The following is a 16,425-nucleotide window of genomic DNA, read 5'->3' on the forward strand; positions in this document are numbered from 1 at the left end:
TCTATAATACATAGTGTATGACACTGTCAGGGATCCTAGGAACCTATCTATACAACATAGTGTATGACACTGTCAGGGCTCCTAGGAACCGATCTATAATACATAGTGTATGACACTGTCAGGGCTCCTAGGAGCCTATCTATAATACATAGTGTATGACACTGTCAGGGCTCCTAGGAACCTATCTATAATACATAGTGTATGACACTGTCAGGGCTCCTAGGAACCTATCTATAATACATAGTGTATGACACTGTCAGGGCTCCTAGGAGCCTATCTATAATACATAGTGTATGACACTGTCAGGGCTCCTAGGAACCTATCTATAATACATAGTGTATGACACTGCCAGGGCTCCTAGAAACCTATCTATAAGATATCTTATCTATCTATGGATGGAGTAAAATTGCTGCAAATCTGAATTTTGTCTCCATCCATGGTGGATACATGATGGAAATGCTCCAAATGCAGACCTGCAATGTTTTAAACAACCTGTTCTTATCAGTTTTTATGATCTTTCAATGGATGACCTCAAGGCAGATGTGAACCCAGTCTAAAGAAACCAGTAGTAGTAATAATGGATGGGGAGGAGGAGACTGTTCTGTATTGTGCCTGCCCCCTGCCACAGAGAGAAATGCCAGTTCAAGTGGTAGCAGAAAATCTGATAGGACGCCTTGTACGATTATGTATACAGCCAGAGAACAGGTTGCCTTGCAAGACCCTGCAGATCTGATGAAGACTCATCCTTAAAGGCATCCTTTAAGAAATAATTATCAGACACAATGATTATTTTGGCTATTTTAGGAGGTACGACTGGGGATACAATGTAACGTGGATAGAAGCACAAGGGCAGTGTAACATCATAGGTAGGCGACGTGACTTTAACCCTACGTCTATGTTATTTCATAAGATAATGGGACTTGTGGGGAGGGAAAGGTAACGAAGCTCATGCAATGAATGGTTGTCTGAGCAGATGTTTAGATTCATCTTTGCGGCTTCATGAATGGAAATTGGCTGCCAGTCAGATTTTTTTCCTCTCATACAATTTTCAGCCCCATTTTGCTTCTGAAGATGGGTGAGTGCTTCTCCTGCAGCTGGATCTTAAGGCAGCCACTTTAGATAATGTGAGGGTTTTATATGCTAGTGAATGGGAAAATGGTCATGAATTTGTCACAATGCTAATTATCTCAAGTCATTTGATGTTGTCATAGGCTTAGTTAAAGCCTTTCCCAAACACAAAGGAGAATGAAAATTCTTCTGTAATAACTTTATGCGAAAATCGGCTATTCTTGCATCTCAGAGTGGTCACAAATAGAAGCGGGAGATTTCCTGTCCTGACTGTAGGTATAAACACTGTGTTCTGTGGATAGGTAACATCATGGGGTGCAGGTGTAGGAGACGTCTATGCATAGAGGACTCTATAAAGATGGATTTTCAACACAACGGTAAAATATAATCTGGATGAACTCCTCAGGGGCGGGGCATCATGACTCAGCCCTGACTCATGCTGCCCCGCCCCTGAGGAGTTCATCCAGGTTATATTTTACGCTTAACTTGCCTTGTGTTGAAGGTTAGAAGTCTTTGACAGCAAAAATGTCCCAAATGGTCCTAACATTTATGAGATCCCCATCAATCACATGAACAGGGATGCCCTCATACTTCCATGTGAATTGGGCAATGGTCTTGGGGGCACAGTTCTGCTTTATTTCTCAATTGGGACTGCCAAAATGAAGTTGGGTGACAATGTAAAGAGTGAAAACGAGCTTGTGTGACCCCTGGTCCATTCAGTTGTGGAGATAAGAGACCCCCATGGCTCTTATTCCTCCATTCCGATAACTGTTGGGAGTCTCAGCAGATCCGACCCTACTATTTAGACAATACTTATCCTCTGGACAACCCTTTTAAGAAGGGCATAGACATTCATAACTTGTCAACTGTCCGTTTAGTGACCGGTGACCACCAGGAAAGGGGTCGTTTCACGTGTCCTGGTCTTAAGATGGCAGTATGGCTTATTACATTTACAGATCAGAGTTGTATTAAGGTGTGCACTCATGTATCCACCTAGGGGTAGAACCACCGTCATAGCAAGTGTAATGGCTGCTAAGGGGGCCCGTAACATTAGAGGGTCAGGCTTCCCCTCTGCTTTCTTATTATGTCCTGGGAGCAATATAATGTATGTAGGCTAATAAAGGTTCAATACATTGTGTGTGGTGAGTAATGGGGGAGCTATACTATGTGGGGGTCAGTAAAAGGGGCAGTAAACCATTTGAGCTCAGTAAAGGGAGTGTTATACCATGTGTGAGTCAGCAAAGGGGCAATATACTTTGAGGGGACAGTAAAGGGGCCATTATAGCATCTTGGGGACCAGGAAAGAAAGAGTTATACCGTGTGAGGGGGACAGTCAAAATCTTGCTATTCCTAGTTACGCTCCATGTCACGTGACCAAGACTGATGTATATCTACTGGAAGCAGAGATAGGAGAGCCTTGTAAAATAAAATTTTGCAAATATTCAGGAAGTTCACCCAACAGTTTTATTTTGGACCAACATCCTCGATCCAAACCAAAAATGCTATTATTATACTCTGGGGTCTCGTCAGATCCTAGAGGACCCAGGAGAGGTGCAAAAAATTAAAAAAAAAAACACTGATACTCCCCTATACTCACCCCTCCTGGTCTTCTTTCCTGGTTTCTAACTTTTGCGGCCTCTTCCAGTGTCTTCTCCGCTGCTTCAGACCCTAGGGTCCCTTTTGTAATGTATCTTATTAAAGAAATAAGCTTCTTTCTCCATTTATAAGCCTTGGGCACTGTTTATATAGAGGTCTACGGAGAGGGGAGGGGGATGAGGAGGCTGCTAGAAAAGACAGACTGTGCTACACTAAGTGAGATGTCTCTTCGGACACTGTTATCTTTCAAGATACGACTCTACAGGACAGAATGAAGAAATAAATCACTTAACAGCCTCCTTCTCCCCCTGCCCTCTCCATAGAGCTGAATATAGAGATTTCTATATAAATAACCCATCTGAGTGAGGATCAGGAAGAGGGGAGAAGCTTCATAGTGGTGTTGTTGTACTGAGGATAGAAGGGGCGCTGTTTTTGGAAAATGACAGCCATGTTCTTGTAATCCTGTACAGGGCGGTGGAATTGTGCTGCTCATACGGTTACGGAGTAGGATGACGGAGATGGGTCATCTCGGGTAACCGAAAACAGATCTTGTGTCTGTCATTCGGAGGTATCACAGGTCTTCGGGATTAGAGGAGTCATTATGTAATTGACATCATTTTCTCATTATGACATATCCTCCAGATTTTGTGTATAATTAGCAGACGTGAAGCTGTTTCGGGGAGAATGTAGAAGACGTAGACATGTTTAGCTCATTTACCGCTCGTTTTTGGCATTTGTTTGCACAGACTAAAGATGTGTCAAGATGTTGCTGATGTGTTCAGCGCATCCATGTTGTTAACTATTGTTTGTAATGAAATGAAGATATCGCTGCAAAGTAACAATGTAGAACGATGCGGACAGATACATGTATATTATTAGCTACATGCAGAGTGGGCCCATGTTAGGACACAAGAGTAGGCACCAAGTAGGGTTGAGCCGATCTTGAGATTTCAGGATTGATTTTAAAATCTGATTTCTGATCATTTTCAGCTGATCCCGATCGCTCAATGCTTCTCTATGGGAGAAGTCACTTTTAGGGTTGAGCCGATCTTGAGATAATCTCTGACCTCGATTCTGCTGGAAAAGATCGTGACTGGAATTCCGATCCCGATTGTGAAATTTACTCGATCGCCGATCGGAATCCGATCTTTTCCGATCCCGATCGCTCAACCCTAGCACCAAGCAAAGTCGCTAAAATTCAGAAGACAATGTGTAGCTAACACGGGCTCTGGCGCTGGTCTTCGGGCCTCTTCAATGACATCACTGAAGACCAGGGCCGAAGCACAGGAGAGGTGAGTAACACTGTTTATGATGTTCTCTCACCTTCCCTGGGTCTCTGGTCATTATATTCTGGAATCTGAAGAGACCCCCAAGTATAATTTTGGTTTGGATGTCTTTGGGTCGATCAAAACCATCAGGCAAACCTCATGAGACATAACTGGTGAGGTTCACCCAACAAACACCAAGTATCATGGTCCTACTTACCAATCCACGCTTTCTGTCGGCAATGTCCTGACACTGTTCTCCATCAGCAACGTGACATGGGATGCACAGGGCCCCCTGGAGGGCTGAAGAGAAAGCAGAGGCAGCCGTGGACAGGAGCAGGGATCGGTAAGTAAATAGGGCCCATTGCCTGCTGGAGTAACTCCAACAGGTAACAACCGGGCCCCCTTAAGGTCGCGGACCCCGAAGTAGCTGTACAAATAACTTCTCTCTTCCCTTAGTGTTTGCACCATTCTTGGGTAATTTGAGATCTCTGATACATGATTGATGTGATCCTACCACGAAGCATGGAGTTGGAGTTGGGGCCAGTTGTGGGTGGAGTCAGAGTCGGAAAAAAGTTACAGACTCCGGCTTCAAACTAAAATAATGAATTCTTTAATTATACTATACAATGATTAGTATCATAAGGAGCAGGTTTGTAGCAGGAGTTGGGATCACAATCGGACTGTGGAAAAATCGAGGAGTCAGAGTTGGGACTATGGCGCTACATGAGCTCCCGGACTTTATGGCTGTCTTGTTTGCAAGTGACAACTCAATATTAGCAATATTGCAACCAGCAGATCCTAATACAATCACCCGCCGCGAGGGGTGCTCATGAGAACGGTGGGTCATGTCCTCTGCTCAAATCAGACACTTCTCCAAATTGTGGGGCATCTACTTGAATCACAGGAAACTGAAAGGTTATTGTGCAAATTATAAAAATTCTGATAATATTCTCGGAGCTGGTTTTGGGCCTCGTGCACATGGTAGATCTAGGTGCATAGAGTGGGCCCCCCAGAAGAAGGAGTCCCTGCACAGCTGTGGGCTCTGTATGGTGTCTTTGTAGGCACCATAGTAAGGAAGTATCCGAATATCTACACAATGTAACACCCATTGGCTCATGGATGTCGGATTATATTGGATTACGCCTCTCCGACATAAAGAAATAAAAATTCAGCGGCATATAAAAGAGCGTTCTGATCCCCTAGACCACACTGAATGCCATATTGTGATTCCGAGGTCGTACCGAGCCGTAATACTGAAGCCTGACTTAAATGTCAGCTCCTCCGATGACAATATTTTGTTTGCCGACAACTTCCTTTTGTCGCCTGACACCGTGACCTGAACATATGCTCCTAATTATATTCCAACAGCTCCAGTCACATTGAGCAAGCCCCGAAGACCGTTGCTTGTTTTTGCATCATAGTCACCGCCGCAACAACCCGGGGAGGTCATCTTGTTTTCCCTCTTGTCCCTTGAGTTGTTGAGCCCTAGAGGTGACCAGATCTTCTCACCGTAAAACCCCTGAGTCATGGGCCTGAACAAAACAGGCTATTAATTGTTGTCCTAACACCTGAGCTGCTTTATTCTACAGGGGATATAATATCTGTCCTTTTATGCTATCCTTTATCTGCACAATGGAGAGAAGTGTATACTAGGAAACGGGCTTTGTGCTGCCATTGTTCGCCATCTGAAGGCCTTCTGCTTCCGATCCTCACAATACACCTTTTAACTGCTCATAAAACCAGTCCATAAATCACACGATCCGGCCGCCCTCCATCTTCTGGGTCCCCAACAGCTTTATTTTACCTTATATCACAGTCTCTTTGACCAAATTGGACGCTCCATTGTCTTTGGTAAGTAAAATGAGCAACGCGTTTTCAGCAATTTTAGTTTTTTTTTTATTCACAATGGTTACAATAAAACAGATCAGAAGTAGAAATAACAGATTCTATAGAGCTCGGGTTGGAACGTATAAAGCCGGGAGAAGCGCCAGGTCCATGTGGACCATTAGGCAATACCATTTAATCCAAGGAGGTAGGAGTGACCCAGCCCTTGTTGCCTATGGTCTTGTACTATCCATCTGCACTCCCTGCCATGTTAGTTGTCCCTTTTTGGTTCTACACTGGGTCTCTGTCTGTGGCTCGAGCCACTGAAGAAGCCAGGGCTGGGGGGAATGGTGGGGTTAGACGCCATCGCTGGGAGCACCTTGTGCCATGATATCAATGACTTTTTGATGTAGAGGAGCAGAAGAGAACTGTCCCCAATGGCAAACGTTGGAAAACAGAATTATCCATGGTGATTAGGGTTGAGCCGATCTTGAGATTGCAGGATCGCCATCATGAAATTTGCTCGTTTGCCAATCGGGATCCGATCTTTCCCGAACCTGATTGCTCAACCCTAGTTTATTTATTTTTATGGACTAGGGTTGAGACGATCTTGAGATTTCAGGATCATTTTTAAAATCCAATTTTCTATAATTTCCGACCGCGATCGTGAAATTTGCTCGATCGCCGACTGGGAACCGATCTTTCCCGATCCCAATCGCTCAACCCCAATGGTGATGCAATAGGGATGGCAGGAGCCCCAAGCCTGTATGCGGCTTTCAACACTTGTAGAGAGGCCATATAACAAGATGAGTGGGTACAGTGGACCCAGCATCTTTCCAGGCCTGCATAATGCTTTTAGTTTAGGGCACACCTAGAGGGAACACAGGAACCAAGCACCTGGTCACTTCAGGAGAAAACATTGACTTAAGGGGTCCATTGGGCCTGCATCTATACATATGGCGGTTTAGATGTCTGCAGTATTCCTCTGTTGGTGGCAGACGCCTTGCAAACCAAGAACAGTGAACTCTGAACCCTGTAACCAATTCAGGACTGATTGAGATGAAATAAAGTTAACCAAAATGTAGTTTCCTGCCCCAGACCCCGAACAATCCCTTCACTATCCTAAACTGTGTAATAGGGATGGCAGGCGCCCCAAGCCCATATCTAGACACATAAACGACAACCGGGTTGCAGATGGAATTTTCTTTTCTGAACGTTTGGTAACGTAAGACAAGTCAGGATTGTTTGCAAACTGATTATTGTAACCTTTGGGTGTCTCGCCTGTGCAAAGGGAGCCTCCTTCTCCATTATGGGACACCATTGTCTATGCTCCCTCTGTAGGCTTTGCCATTTGTGTATTGGGTACCAAGATCCTGTTGGGCACCCTTCCCATCTGGGATTTCCTCCTGGGGTCTCCTCTTGATCTACCTGCAATGAACTGTGTGACACCAAAGAAAAGTTCTTAAAGCCCCTCAAGGCTCTGCCTCCAGACTCCAGACCTGATCCTTGAACCTTAATGCAATAGAGGGGTTGCATCCAATGTTGGAGGAGTTCCGGGGCTATCCCCGTTTGTCCATTGCAAACTGTCATATAACATTATCTATATTGGATTCTCTCATCTCTACTCATTCTCAACCTAACACAAGGGAATCTTTGTTAAATTGTTCTTCATTACAAGATTGTAATTAAGTCGTCACTGTCAGATAATATAGAAGTTATCATCATTAATTACTAATTACATTCATTAACTACCACAAGCTCATCTTAAAGGGGAAGTCACCAGGGTCATACTCCATAGGGTCATTGTGCAAATTGGCAGCACTGGATTTGGTTATGTAAATGGCCCAAGCACATGTGTCTAGAGCTCAAGTCAGGGCAAAAACTTAGGGGGGTGTTTAGATTCTCAGAGACTACACTGAGCTCGTAAGAATTCTGTCCACAGTTTCCGCCCAGATTCTCCCACCTATTGTTGGAGATCGCACCAGGACATGGCAAAAATAAGCGCCCGGCTCGATCGTGCCCCGGAGTCCAGGGATCAAGACTCTCCGCAGATTGGGCCCATTGGACGGAATGCCAATGGAGTGGAATCCAAGGGTAATTCCTCTTCATTTTCCACCATGTGACTCCCTGGTGGTCTTCACAAGGTGGTCTCCAGACCATTGAGATCAAAGAGGTCGTCCAAGCTTCTCAAACCAAAGCCTCAGAATGAAGATCTTACTATTTATTTTTTTTCATTTCCTTTCCCTTTGCTGGATTTGTCTTCATGAAACCTTCCAGCTGTATTATATTTAGCATATAAATTATGAGGCTTTATCATGTTGTCAACTTTTATCTAAAATTGTTCCTAATAGTGTAATTATTTTTTTGTGGATGAATTTTTATTCATAATTTACTAAATTCCGCTCGATGTTACTAAAAGCATTTGTCTTAGACAAAACGAGGAGCAGAAAATGGAACGAAAAAGAAAAAAAAGGGTAATTTTTTTCCTTCCATGGTCACTGGTTGGGCAATGATGAGGCCACTAAGGGCAAGGCGTGACCACTGAGGCCGGTGACTAGTCAAAGCAGTGATGAGGCCAATAAGTTCAGGGCGTGACCATTGAGGCCGGTAACTAGTCATAGGAGTGATGAGGCCAATGAGTGCAAGGCATGACCACTGAGGCCGGTGACTAGTCATAGCAGTGATGAGGCCAAAAAGTGCAAGGCTTGATCACTGAGGCCGGTGACTAGTCTTAGGATTGATGAGGCCAATAAGTGCAAGGCATGACCACTGAGGCTGGTGACTAGTCGTGGCAGTAATGAGGCCACTAAGGGCAAGGCATGACCACTGAGGCCGGTGACTAGTCAAAGCAGTGATGAGGCCAATAAGTTCAGGGCGTGATCATTGAGGCCGGTGACTAGTCTTAGGATTGATGAGGCCAATAAGTGCAAGGCATGACCACTGAGGCTGGTGACTAGTCGTAGCAGTAATGAGGCCAATAAGTGCAGGTTATGACCACTGAGGCCGGTGACTATTCATAGCAGTGATGAGGCCACTAAGTGCAAGGCATGACCACTGAGGCCAGTGATTAGTCATAGCAGTGATGAGGCCACTAAGGGCAAGGCATGACCACTGAGGCTGGTGACTAGTCATAGCAGTGATAGGCCTGTAAGCCACATTGCAGCTCATGATATGCAAACAGAGACCATTGGTGAAGCAATGGAGCATTGGTGCTGGAATGATAGGGGATTTACATACTGGCAGAAACAGCACCACACCTGTCCATAGGTCGGGTCTGGTACTGCACATCGGTTCCTTTAATTATTTCATTACATTACTACTACTATTTTATTCTCCTAGACAACCTTTTTCCCAATCAGTGGTCAACCCAGTTGAGCAGTCTTAACCTGTAGCAAAAACATAGTGATATTTAAAGGATACTCTCCACTATAGGTAATCACTGTTAGAAATGGATTCCATAAAGTGTTCTCCTGATACCAATCGACGTCATAATCTATGGTAAAACCTAATAAGTGGCAGCGCCTCCGCAGGAGAAATCATGTATTACATTGTAACAAATCAGTGGAGTCCTCCAGATCAAGAGAGGCGTGTGTTCACTATGATCATGACTATAGGACCCCGTCTATTACGTAAATGGGTGCATATTGTTTTTCTGCTGTGTTTTTTGGGTTTCGACCTTGTATTCCGACGCGGCGGTGACTTGGCTTCCTCTTGGATGCTCATAGTTAGGACCATTACCGCAAGTACTAATTGACCATTGGATGAATGCCAGAGGAGACCTCGTTCCCCGGGACCCCCGTCCCTCATGACCCTTCCTACGTACATCGATTTACATAACAGAACGGTGTCTACAAGGAACCAGCGCTTGCCATAATTATCCTCTATAATTATCGAGTGGGCATCGCCACTGGCCACGCGCCAATCCTCACGTGGGTGTCTTCCGAAACGGGAAACCCTCTATAATCTGTCTTCTTGTCATCTCTGGAGAGTTTCCATGCGAGTTGGCACAAAATGCCAATTATGATATTATTAGACCGGGCATTTTCTCCTCCGGGCTGGGCTGGACAACAAAGATCGCCGTCTCGCTGTTCTGCCTCCTTTATACCAAATGTCAGCCTTCCCGATAGAGTCCGCGCCGGCCACCGGCATAGAACGAGAGGAACAAATCAACGGGGGAAAAAAAAAAACACCTTTCATTATTTTCCATAAAATTACGGCTCTAATGGTGGTTCCTGTAAAGTTGACCTTCTCGGCGGCGACAAATCGCGTTTCCGTATTTCATCTCAAAGCATGTTAAAGAAAAGCCTATAACATAAAAGCAAATGCAAAGCTGCTTATTATTAAAATGTCAGGGTTTGGCGGTTGTGCAGTTGTGCGGTTTCGTCACCTTTAATGCTCTGTTGTAACATGGTAATCTCCTCGCGATTCCCCCGCGGGCGCCAGGCGGCCATACACAAACAAATAAATAAAATCCTGTTTATTTCCATGACCGCCCGGGGCCTGTGAAGGGTTTACATACAATCTGCCCAAAAAAAAAAAAAAAATTTGAAATAAAATTGAAAAAAAATTAAGCTTTTTTTTTGTTGTTGTTTCGATAAGATACTTCAGCGACGTCGAACATTATATCTGGTTGCTATGGCAGCTGTGACTGGGTTTAGTTATTGTGAGAAATATACAAAAAAAAAAATTAGTCACTGAAGGGAAAACGCGTTGTGCGGAGGAAAAAATTATAAAAACAAGAGGGATGGGAGGCAATGAGGGAGCCGGTACCCCCCCATGGCTCGAGGCACTCTTGGAAAAAATTGGGCCAATACAAGAGGGATGGGGGGATGGCAATGAGGGAGACAGTACCCCTCCCCCCTTTACGGCTCGAGGCTCTCATAGAAAAGTTTGGGCCAATACAGGAGGGATGGGGGGATGGCAATGGGGGACTGATACCCCCCCCTTATTTGGCTCGAAGCTCTCATAGAAAAGATTGGGCCAATACAAGAGGGATGGGGGGATGGCAATGAGGGAGACAGTACCCCTCCCCCCACAGCTCGAGGCTCTTGTAGAAAAGATTGGGCCAATACAAGAGGGATGGGGGATGGCAATGAAGGAACCAGTACCCTCCCCCCCTCCATGGCTCGAGTCTCTCGTAGAATAGATTGGGCCAATACAAGAGGGATGGGGGGATGGCAATGAGGGAACCAGTACCCCCCCCCCTTCATGGGTCGAGGCTCTCATAGAAAAGATTGGGCCAATACAAGAGGGATGGGGGGATGGCAATGAGGGAGCCGGTACCCCACCCCCCCTTCACGGCTCGAGGCTCTCGTAGAAAAGATTGGGCCAACACAAGAGGGATGGGGGGATGGCAATGAGGGAGACAGTACCCCCCCCCCCCTTCACAGCTCGAGGCTCTTGTAGAATAGATTGGGCCAATACAAGAGGGATGGGGGATGGCAATGAAGGAGCCGGTACCTCCCCCCCCCCTCCACGGCTTGAGACTCTTGTGGAAAGGATTGGGCCAATACAAGAGGGATGGGGGGATGTCAATGAGGGAACCAGTACCCTCCCCCCCACACACACGGCTCGAGGCACTCATAGAAAAGATTGGGCCAATACAAGAGGGATGGAGGGATGGCAATGAGGGGGCCGGTACCCCCCTTCCCCCCCACGGCTTGAGGCTCTCGTAGAGAAGATTGGGCCAATACAAGAGGGATGGGGGGATGGCAATGAGGGGGCCGGTACCCCCCCCCCACACACACACACACACAGTTCGAGGCTCTCGTAGAAAAGATTGGGCCAATACAGGAGGTATGGGGGGATGTCAATGAGGGAGCCAGTAACCCCCCTTCCCCCCCACGGCTTGAGGCTCTCGTAGAGAAGATTGGGCCAATACAAGAGGTATGGGGGGATGTCAATGAGGGAGCCAGTAACCCCCCTCCCCCCCACGGCTCGAGGATCTCGTAGAGAAGATTGGGCCAATACAAGAGGGATGGAGGGATGGCAATGAGGGAGCCAGTAACCCCCCTCCCTCCCCCACACATACACGGCTCGAGGCTCTCGTAGAAAAGATTGGGCCAATACAAGAGGGATGGGGGGATGGCAATGAGGGAGCCAGTACCCCCCCCCCACACACACGGCTCGAGGCTCTCATAGAAAAGATTGGGCCAATACAAGAGGGATCGGGGATGTCAATGAGGGAGCCAGTATTCCCCACCACCACCACCACGGCTCTTGGCTCTCGGAGAATAGATTGGGCCAATACAGGAGGGATGGGGGGTGGTAATGAAGGAACCAGTACCCCCCACACACACACACACACACACACACACACGGCTCGAGGCTCTCGTAGAAAAGATTGGGCCAGTACAAGAGGGATGGAGGGATGGCAATGAGGGGGCCAGTAACACCCCCCCCTCCACAGCTCGAGACTCTTGTGGAAAAGATTGGACCAATACGGTTTTCCTTAGGAAAGAGTCGCCTCAATCGTCAGACAAAGAACAGGCTTCAGACTGCGAGGTCGTGACACTAGGCCGGACTGTCCTATAATCCTTCTGCTGTGTTTAATAGGGCTTTCTATGAAACACGAAGGGGAGGGGGATTATTCGGGCCTGAGATCCCCTCTGTGCTCGCGCCGAGCTCTGAGAGGAAGTCTCAGCGGGTTACAGGCCTGCTCTGTGTTACTTACATTCCCTCAGGGACTCCGGGACAAAGTCAATGAATGTTATTCATCACCGAAATAGTGCAGGGTGTAATTTATCACTTCCTCGTAGGTCCACCGTGCAGGGGGCAGGGGACGTGAAGGAATGAAGCTGGAGCTGACGGACCTTGATGTATATACCTCTTCATTGCAAGTGACGACAGCAGGGAAACCCATTGGAGCCGCCATCCAGGACAATTGAGAGAAAAAAAAAGTTGTGTTAGGGTTAACACAACTGGTTGGTCGAAATTGCAGATATTGAGCTAGGCCTCGGGGTACGCTAGACATCAGGATGTACGTCCATTATAGGGGAAATAGAAAAAGTTGGATTGGTTATGATAAGGAACGCCATATAACGGTGGTAAGACGAGCAGCGGGTTCAGTTTTCGGGGAATCAGTTGAGTCACTTTGCGTCTTGTTTTATTGCAAAGTGTGTAAGGTCAAATGTTTACAATGGAAAAAATTTATTGATTTTGGAATGCTGAATACTATGGCCAGCGACTGCAGGGAGGGAAGGGTTAAAATATGAGGGGACAGAGGGAACGGTCTCTGTGATGTCCAGTGGTTGTAGGAGGGATCTAGGGAGGGGTTTAAAAATCAAAGTAGGGACACCCACCCTTCTCCCCCTTTTAGGGTGCAGAGTAGTTTGGCAACTTTTTTCATATTTTTCCTCCCGTCTTCCAAAATTCATAACTTTTTAATTTTTTGGCGACATACCTATGTGAGGTCTTATTTTTTGCCTGACGGGTTGTACTTTCCTTTGCCAACATTTTGGAGGTACCTATAATGTTTTGATTTCTTTATATTTTTTGGGGGGGCCATGTGAAGTAACACACAATCCTCTGATTATTTTTTGCATTTTGTTTTTACGGCGTTCACTCTGCCTTATAAATGACCTGGCGGTTTTGTCCAGGGGGGTCGTTACAATTAAGGCGGTACCAGATTTTTATTGGCTTTTACAAACAAAGCGACTTTCCTGGGGTCACCATATTCTGACACCTACAACATTTTTACTGTACTGTTGATGGAGATAGGTCAGGACTTTTTATTTGCGGGACAAGTTGTATTTTCTATTGGTACCAGTGTTCGGTAGGGATGACTTTTTGATCACTTTTTATTGTTGCACCAACCTGTGCCATTGCTTGAACTCATATACCCAGTCCTATAAGGGGTCACTCGCACGGGCACAAAGGGGGCAGATTATGGCGCGTAATCCATGTCATAATCTGCCCCCTCACAATGGTGGTCTATGGAAACCGCCTGAAGAAGCGGGCTGCCCTCATTGAGCCCTGGCGTCCGCCTGGCGGAAGCAACCTCCGAAGTCCGTCCTTTCATTTGAGCCTACTCTGGAGGGGGAAGCCGCGACTGTCGTGGTAGGCGGGTTTTGGCCCAAGAGTGACTCAGGGAGCCAAAATCCGCCATTACGCTCCCCGTGTGAACTTAGCCTAAAAGATGTTCCTCTTCGCGTTGACCTTGACATAGGAAGGAGACACAAACAAGAGTCAAGCCAACAAGTTTTGTTTTTGGAAGGGTTGTTGAACAATGTCTGTCCTACAGTAAGTCAAGTGATATTGACCAGAAGGGGGCACTATTTTCATTATTGTTTTGGGATCTTCTCCTCCACCCGTTGCTATTAATGACATCAATGCACAGGTTAAGCCTATAGCTGAGCACAATACACTGCCATGAAATATCATTACTCTATCTCCCAAATGGAGAAGGAAAGTATTTTGATCATAGTTGTCCTATGAATCATTCGGAAAACTGGGCCCCGTGTGATAATGACATCTGTTTCACAGGCAGAACAGTCTGTCACATTTCCGCTACTTGAAGATTGATCATAGCATTCATGAAACAGAACAGTGAATGAACTCCCTGGTCTTTACCGGCAAGGTTGTAGCAAACAATGCAGGTTCTCGAGTAGTTCATGTATTGATGGAGACCACGGAGCCGGCTCATTGGCCAATACCTACAGATATAATGAAGCCATAGAATAGCAGCTATAGGATTCTCAGCGGAACGTTGGCGTTCATTACAGGAGGTTTAGGGCTGGCCATGAACGTTCAGATTTAATTGGTGGACTTGTACAATTTCGGTGGGTATACAGACAAGTTGGGGTCCCTACGAAGAGGTCAGTCTACGAAAATCTTCTGTCTTATGTCTGATTTCTTGCACCCAGAGATAAGAGGCAGTAGGGGATCTAAAAGCTTCGTGACTACTTATTTAAAGAACATGTAGCTGTGAAGATATATATTGTGATGGGGCAGAAAGTAGAGACAAAGGTCTATGACCAGTAGGGTTGAGCGATCGGGATCGGGAAAGATCGGATCCTGATCGGCAATCGAGCAAATTTCATGATCGGGATTGGCTGGAAAATGATCAGATTTGACAAACGATCCTGAAATCTCAAGATCGGCTCAACCCTACTCCTTAAACATAAAGTAACTAGGGTTGAGCGATCGGGAAAGATCAGATCCCGATCGGAGAGCGATCAAGTTTCACAATCAGGATCGGCTGGAAAATGATCGAAAATCAGATTTTAAAATTGATCCTGAAATCTAAAGATGGGCTCAACCCGAATGACCAATTCTTTTCTTCCACCACATCTGCCAAGTCCAACCTTGCATCAGTGCAGCTGCTCTCCTGATTCTGGCACAGTTGGGATTTTTTCTCTAGCCCCCACCATTCCTGAGCAATAAGTGCTGTGAGTTTTGGTGCAGGGACTGTATTTGTGAGTTGTCTCCTCCCTTCCGGTCCTCAGTTGCGTTTACTGATTTGTACCGAATGTGTCTTTTTTGTTAATGTGAGGTTGTGTGACCGCGCCATAGTCAAGGACCATAAATTATGAAGAGTGTCCTATTTTTGGCTACAGTCCACTGCGGGGGATCATAATAGATCTGGGCAGATGACAAGCTCATATGATGCAGATGTGATTTTTTGTGGATTGCGGAAAGTAAATCCACTATGGTCATGTGCAGGAGGGCTTATTTCTAGTCACATGACACTACTGAAAACCATAAGCAAGTGGATAAATATGGCATGGGATAGAAGATAAATCGTGATCATGGGGATTCTGACCACCAAGACCCCCATCGATCCTGAGAATGGGGGATGTTTTACTACCATTGTGAATTAAAGTGAATGGGAGCAGGGGGCCGACCCGTCCGACAGGGGAACGCTTACAATCAGCCCACCTGCATTCAGGATAAATTGGACATTATAGCCGGGGCCCCACGTCGTGAAAACACCAGAATTTGGCAAAAACTGCGGCATTTTACAGTATCTGCGAAGTGGATGAGACTGTGGCTAATCCCCTCCACAACTGCAGAAAAAAATTCTGAGATTTCAAAAAAACGTTGCGTTTTTGTAACTCTCAGCATGTCAATTATATCTAGCCTACTGGTAATACCCTCCATTCTCAGGATTGGTGTGCACAACCCTGCCGATCAGCTATTTATCCTCTGTCCTAGGGATAGTCAATAAATATGCTTCGAGGCATACACCTTCAGGCTGAGGCCACTGGGGTTGAGCCAAACTTGAGATTTCAGGATCGATTTTAAAATCTGATTTCCGATCACTTTCCAGCCGATCCCGATCGTGAAATTTGCTCGATCGACGATTGGAATCCGATCTTTTCTGATCCCGATCGCTCAACCCTAATTGTATATTATATATACAGTAGCATTGAGCCGATCTTGAGATTTCAGAATCCGATTTTGATCATTTTCCAGCCAATCTGATCGTGATATTTGCTGGATCCGGTCTTTCCCCATCCCGATCGCTCAACTCTGCGGAAAAGCTGCTTTTTTGTTGCAGATTTTGCAACATTTTTTCTTAGCCAAAACCAGGAGTGGATTCAGCATTGAGTTCTATAAACACTTCCATTCCTTGTGATGTCACTCTTGGCTTTGACTCAAAAAAAACAAGAAACCCAGCTTTTCCGCACCGTGTGGCCTCATCCTTCAGGCTATATAAACGTATCCC

Source organism: Leptodactylus fuscus, chromosome 5, assembly GCF_031893055.1.
Source record: "Leptodactylus fuscus isolate aLepFus1 chromosome 5, aLepFus1.hap2, whole genome shotgun sequence".
Classification (NCBI taxonomy): domain Eukaryota; kingdom Metazoa; phylum Chordata; class Amphibia; order Anura; family Leptodactylidae; genus Leptodactylus; species Leptodactylus fuscus.